At 39.0% G+C, this 7,019-nt stretch overlaps 1 pseudogene; it reads left to right on the top strand.

Annotated features, from left to right (window-relative positions):
- Positions 1–1,073: 1,073 nt before the first annotated feature.
- Positions 1,074–1,546, top strand: LOC148039969 (uncharacterized; annotated as a pseudogene).
- The last annotated feature ends 5,473 nt before the right edge of the window (positions 1,547–7,019 follow it).

The raw sequence follows: 7,019 nt of genomic DNA on the forward strand, positions 1-7,019 counted from the left end.
AATTCCACAAAGGAAGTGTGAATGTATAGAGCTTCTTTGTTTAATGGAAAAGGAACTTCCAACCTCCTTTTTTGATATCCAGGTTTATCTTCTAATCCATCTAGTAGATGAGATAGAGCTCGTTGGTGTTGTGAGCACTCAATGGATGTTTTAGGCCGAGAGATTTATGGGAGTATTGAAATGTTATGTACGTCAAAAAGCAAGACTAGAGGGTTCTATGGTAGATGGATAGATGCTTGAAGAATGCATGTATTAGTTTGTGAATACCTTGAGAAAACCGATTCTAAAGCTCCATGCGTATGGAAAAATGAGTCGTCTTCTACCATGTCAGATGAGGTAATGTCAGGTAAGGGAGTCCCTTTTTGACTTAAGGTCCAAGATAAATTGGATATTTCTATTTTCATTGTCTATAATAGCGAATGCATGCAACAATTCATTGATGAGTACGAGGAGGAACTTGCAAGCAAATGAGTTGGCAAATGTAAAAAGAGGAGATCTAAATGTCAAACCAATGTAAATATCAACGGGGATGTACCTACTTTCATGGATTGGTTATACACCTGTATGCAACGGGCGGTTAGTGATCATGAACCAATCTCAACGGAATAGAGAGAGTTTATGATCAAATGTGAAAGAGAAGTAACTTCTTGGGTTTTGAAAACTCTGAACTAAACAAGCAAATTTCATTTTTAAAAATAATTTATTTATTGGTTTAGGCTCAAATGTATACCAACAAGTGGGCTTATGGACAACATCTTTGGAAAAAATCTATTGACGACCTACATCAAACTGAAGATTCTTGCGTTGTTGCCTCTTTTAAGAAATTATCATGTGCACGTTCAAGAGACACAAATCTTGTTGATAGTAAACTTGGTTACGTTGGAACCATAGTCAGAATTTATGAAGTATTGTATCATATCTTCAAGTAGGTAAATGAAATCTCTCTTCATGCAATAATGACATGTACATTTCTTAAAACTATACATAATTCTAAAGTTTTAAGTCGTGTATTTTGATAGATGGTTTTAAAGGTGGATTGGTTTCATGTCGAGTATAAAGGCAATAAAGCAACAATGAAAAGAGAACCGTCTGGATTTTGGTCTGTCGACTCCTCAAAGTTATTGTGTGCAACAAAAGAGCTTTGCATTCTGCCAACTCATGTTGAACAAGTGTTATTTTACAAGAATATAGATGCTCATCCATGGTGGCAAGTTGTGCATGTCCAACCTAGAGGTCGACACTTGTTTGATAGCATTGACCCTGAGGAAGCAGATCAGGATGAATTGATTACATCCTCGAACCTAGACACATCGATGTCCGAGAGGTGTAGAATTCTTCTTTTAGATCATGATGACATTGTAGATGATGAGAATGACAACGATCCAGACTCTAACACTGAAGAGGAAGAAATAATGGATGTAGAGCCTACGGAGGAAATGAACATCAACACAAATTTAACGACGGAGGAGTTTAAGAAGCCAATAAGAATAATGAAGATGAAATTTTATTGATGATTAATCTCAGAGATGACGATGAGGACTATTAGTCTTACGTGTCAACTCATAGATAAACCTATGTTCACTAAGATTTAATCTCAAAATAAGTCATTGTGAAGTCATGAGTTTTATTCTTTTCAAAACTTAGTAACAAGGATGGGTGGTGGGGAGTCTCATGGTGCTAGCCTCATATGACTAGTGTTGGGGTTCGATTCTCCTCAGACTCATTTTTCTTTCTCCATCTGTCTACATGGTAATCTTAGCTTCAAGTTTACTAAAAGAAAGTTTGTATCGGGGTTCAATTCCCCTCCTCTACCAAGGTTTCTATCTCGCATTTCAACCCCAGTATCAACATCTCAACCTTTAGTACCCACAATCAAGCATGGTTTTCTGGATCGATTTGGCCTAGAAATAGACCATCAATGCCAATAGTCTTCTATCATTTCCTGGCAACAATTCTAGCATTACCCTTAGTGAGTACCCACAATACCCTTAGCCAATAGTACCCCCCTCCCAAGTTGCCCATTTGCTACTTCGGTCCTACTCTCTCTCTCTCTCACTAGTTTTGATGTATGGTCACATCAACCTTGATGTATGTGGCGGCAGTATGGGCCCCATGCTTCTCAGCTGTCTCATGGATGCAGATTGAGAGACCACAATTGTGTATGATCTCATACTTGTTCCGCATCAAACCATTAGTACCACTATTCTACCTGACATTGATATCAGAGCTCTTTGGTCATAACTTTTTAGTCCCATAGGCCATTTTGGACTTTTGAAGACATAAATATAGCATTTCATTTTGTTTCATTTCTCTCTCTCTCTCTACTTACCATGCATTGTCGTATTGATGACTCATGAGTTTGCACATTTGCTTGAGCAACCACTTCCAACTCCATCTTGTCCCAAACTTCACGTCGAGTGTGTTGACGACATAGTTCTTACCATCCTCAAGCTAATCATTGTATTGTAAAATACAGTCAATTAGTAATTCAAATAAAAAATTGCAACTCATATTATTTATATTAAATAATACTTACTCCCACGGTACATGAACTTGCTGTAGATAAGACATGTAGAGATCTCTCATCTGACGTCTAAAGGCGATGCCGGCTCCACCCTGATGGATACCCCCATTAGGCGTGATGTCGCATGTGACACTCAAAGTGCCAGTGCATGTGCACATCGATACTAGTGGGGGCACTGGTGGTGTCTTGCCAATCGATTAGCCTAGTTGTGTGCTACTTTGCCTGCGATGGACGGTAGGGTCAGAGAGTGTCCTAGGTTGTTGCCTTATGCCTTATGGACTGATCACACTACTCACAATGTGACTACATGATATATGCCAACAACTCAGTTGATGTATGGGTAGAAGCCATTCATGCCTACAGAGATTTGCACACTTTCTTGGAGTGCTTTACCATGGCAACAAGAAGAGATGACTAGAGAGGATCTTTTGGCTCTTCATATTCATCAGTTGGAGAGAAGAACTAAAGATATTGAAACAGCTATACAAAAACTCAAAGAGGCTAGAATTCACAACAAAGATCGATTTGATAGCAGACACAGATTGAGACCTAGGGAGATTGTGGAGGGAGATTGGGTGTTGGTCTATGTATGACACCAGTCTAGACAACTAATATAATGGTATCCACAAGGTTTCGAGACGATGAATGTCCATGACAATGCTACATATTCCTTGGCAGAGCTTGATGGCATGGCCTTGCGGATTCCGATTGCAGGAAAGAGAATCAAATTATTCAAGAGAAGAGATGAAATAGCCTATGCAGTCGAGAAGTTGGATGATGAGAATTATGATGCACCTGAACCAGGATTTGATATTGACGTGGATTTTAATAAATGATTTTTCAAAATATGGACAAATCACATTGACCATCGAGCTTGGCAGTGATGAGGCTGGCTAGTTGTGGCCCATATTTGGTGGATGTGCAGGTCTGGAGGGGGCGAATGTTGTGACCTTGCGTGTCCACCACTGTAAACCTGAGGGCGGATATTTTCATCAAAAATTTGAACGCATTAGTCAACATAATTTTAGGAAATTATTTTCCATTGTGTGTGTCTTTTTGTTTGCATGTGACACAGGAGCACAAGTAGTTAGGCTAGGCAGAATTTCTTCAGTGCATTCATAATTTTTTGTGTGGAAGCATCATTTGAATGATTACATTACATGGTTTTAAGTTGCGAATTTCATGAATGATTGGGCACAAAATTCTCTTCCAAAGCATATTTTTTGTTGGGGCACAATGGATGGAAAAATAGGTTCATATGAAGGAATCCGTTTTGAAGACTCAAGGATTAAAGGAAAAGGTCGTAATGGTGATCCTTCGCTTTGGACTTTCCCCATGTGACTCAATTTGGATGTTGCCAGTGCAAATGATATGTCTCTTCATATGCAAATATGGTCTAACATTTAGTAGCCTACAAAAGCCAAAAGGACATATTGAGCAAAATGTGGTTATATTTTGTAGGCTTTAGCTGACAAATAAAATATATTTTGCATGAGATAGAATGTATTTTCAGCAGCTATGGAGGGCCTAGCTCCCTTTTCCAACACTCAAACAATGCATACTAATCCAGATAGCAACCAAGTTGTACCTCCAAAAGTCAAAGGTGCTTCACAAGCATCATATGTTTCTAGTCGTATCACCAAGACAAGGAGGAACTGAGCCTTATGGAAGTACGGGATGATCCTATAGACAAGAGTACTAGTGCACCATGGCAATGTACAAAGTGGACTACTTCTATGGTGAAGCTCCTGATCAATGCCATACACTCTGAAGGGGAGGATGGACTTGACATTGTTCATGGTAATAAAAGAAATCATGGCTATTTTCAAAAGAAAGGAAAATGGAAACTAGTTTTCCATTATATGATGCAGAGAGGATTCTGTGAGTCACCACATCAATGTGAGAATAAGATTTAATGACCTTATGTTGGGCAAGAGCACAATGGCTTGACTGCCCAGTCTATTATTGAGAAACCATGTCTTCTTGATAAATTGGAAACTATACCTTCAAAGGTAAAGGAAGATGTGAAAAGAATTCTTACCTCAAAACAACTCTTATACAAAGAAATGTGTGAATATTATAATGGCTATGCAAGTCCATTAGACTTAGATTTCCAACCATCCATACACTGTGGACTTTCAAGCAGGAGCCAAGATACCTATTTGGATAATGAGATGGAAGATATGATAAAGATGAAGAGATAGAAGAGTAGCATGAAGATGGAGGGGCTCATCCTAGAGGAGTTGACAACTTTTCTATTTCCCACAAGAATCACAATGAAACCTTAAGAACGCATGAAGAACACAATAGCTCAGTGTCACTACATACACACACTTTGCAACTTGAATCCTTGACTGGTAAACCTACCTTTCTAGTAGAGCCTGGCACCATGAGGATCGCAGAAAGAAGATTGACAAGAACACACAGTACAACTTGAAGAAGAGAACCTTGCACTTCAATCTCAAGTTTTAGAGCTTGAGAAGCAACGCTTTAAATGACAAAGGCTAAGCAGCAAGAAACAGAGAGAGCGTGTGTGAGAAAGAAGAAGAATGGCGATTACAGGGTGATGTCACAGTGATGCAAGGTGACCACACTAAATAAGAAGGACATAACCTTATGGAAGAATAGCTACTACTAAGAGGTCACTTGTTGAGCTTGTGCTTTTGGTGGCCATGGAGCTTCTAGTGGCGTTGGAGCTCATGGTGGCATGAATGCAGCTGAATCATCAGTGTCAATCTAATTGACATGATACACCCATCATAAAAAGTAGTCATTGCCATCGACAATATGGCAACGAGTGTAAGGAGGATGCCATCCTGGCAGATGCTCATCCGATGCATCATCGTAGTGAGTTGCTTCCAAGCATGCCAAGCCATATACTCAGTCGCCTCTAATTGCATAAACCAAATTGATGCATGCATTAGTGACGGAGGACGAGACAATGACTTCCTAAAATAAAGGATGGTGATATGTTTGTTCACAAATTCGAATTTTGTTGCAGCTATGACGCCATTTAGAACATTTTGATGACAGAATTGATAAGGAGGATGGCGAAAGCTATTTGATTATAGGTTTAAACCTCTAAGTTTTAGCCTTAAGAAAAAGCTAAGGCTTTAAAAGCCTCAAGCTTTTATAAAAGAGCTAAAAGCACAACATGTGAAGATGGATAGAGAAAACTATATAATGGGGACACTATGAGAGCCTTAGGGCCATCAATTCAAGGGAGAGAGGCTAGAGATTGAGCTTGAATCCCTCGCCTCCTTGAAGATCTCGCTTCAAATTCAAGAGTGTAGGCTTGAGGTGGAGCTTGTATCCCCCACCTTCTTCAATGTTTGCAATCGAATTGAGGAGTGAAGGCTTGAGGTCGAGCTTTAAGCCCCTCACCTACATTGAAGTTTTCATCATGAGTCTTTATGAAGATTGGCTTGAGTTAAGCTTTAAGCTTCTTGCCTACTTTTGAAGATCGTCATCAAGTTCCATGAAGTGGCTTCTAAGTTGAGCTCTGAGCTCCTTGCCCTCTTCGAAATTCTCGTCATCAATTCTACCAGAGTGGCTTGAGTTTTAGCTTGGTGCTCCTTGCCTTCCTTGAATTTCTTCCCTTAAAATCTAACATTCCACCTTCTTCTCTTCTCTCTCAGCTTGAAATCTATAAACCTAAAACTTGCATATATTTTTAATCAAGAATTTGTTCAAAATTCTTCTGGTTAAGTTTTATTTGATTGAATTCTCCCATCTCAAAGCGTCCCTGCAACGAGTGACTTTCACAAACCCTCGCGCGAACCCTGTGCAACACTGAGCTAATCAAGACTATTGTATATAAGAGAAGCATCACTAGACATACTTGTATCTAAGGAAAAGAGACCTATGATACTTAGAAATGATATCAATCCATGAGTTTCAAGATGACCTAGTCCTACAATGACACATCTACTAAATGATGTTCTAGTCCAAGATGTGGAGCCATTCATGTATCATTGCCAATATGGATTTTTTAAAATTAGGACCCCTTAGTTTACAGGTCCTTTGAATCTTGAATAGAAGGATGTTACAAGCTTGCGTCAATAGAAATAGCATTCTAAGAATTAAATCCAAGGGCATACACTCTAAACTCCACACACAAAGTACCGAATTAGACCCCATGAGAATTTGGAGGAAAAACTTCTAAGAAAGGGCTAAGAGGAACGTTACACTTGTAATGTTTTTCTTAGATGAGATGACCAAAAGATGAATCATTGATGCGAGGAGTAGCATAAGCATTCTAAATTCTTTGGTACTCCAAGCATGGGAAAGTCCACCAATAGTGAATATACACCCCGATTTAATAATGGAAAATGGATCAAAAGTGTAACTTATTGGAGTCCAAAGGGACTTGCTTGTCAAGATTGGAGGAATGAATTTCTCAATTAATTTCATTGCAATGAAAGGTGTGGACTACGATATCTTGTTGGGGCATCCATGAATTTGTAATGTGAGACTTATAAAAGATTCATGAAAA

The sequence above is a fragment of the Lygodium microphyllum genome, chromosome 2 (assembly GCF_053477565.2).
Source record: "Lygodium microphyllum isolate KBCC chromosome 2, Lygodium_microphyllum_v1.1.10, whole genome shotgun sequence".
Lineage (NCBI taxonomy): Eukaryota > Viridiplantae > Streptophyta > Polypodiopsida > Schizaeales > Lygodiaceae > Lygodium > Lygodium microphyllum.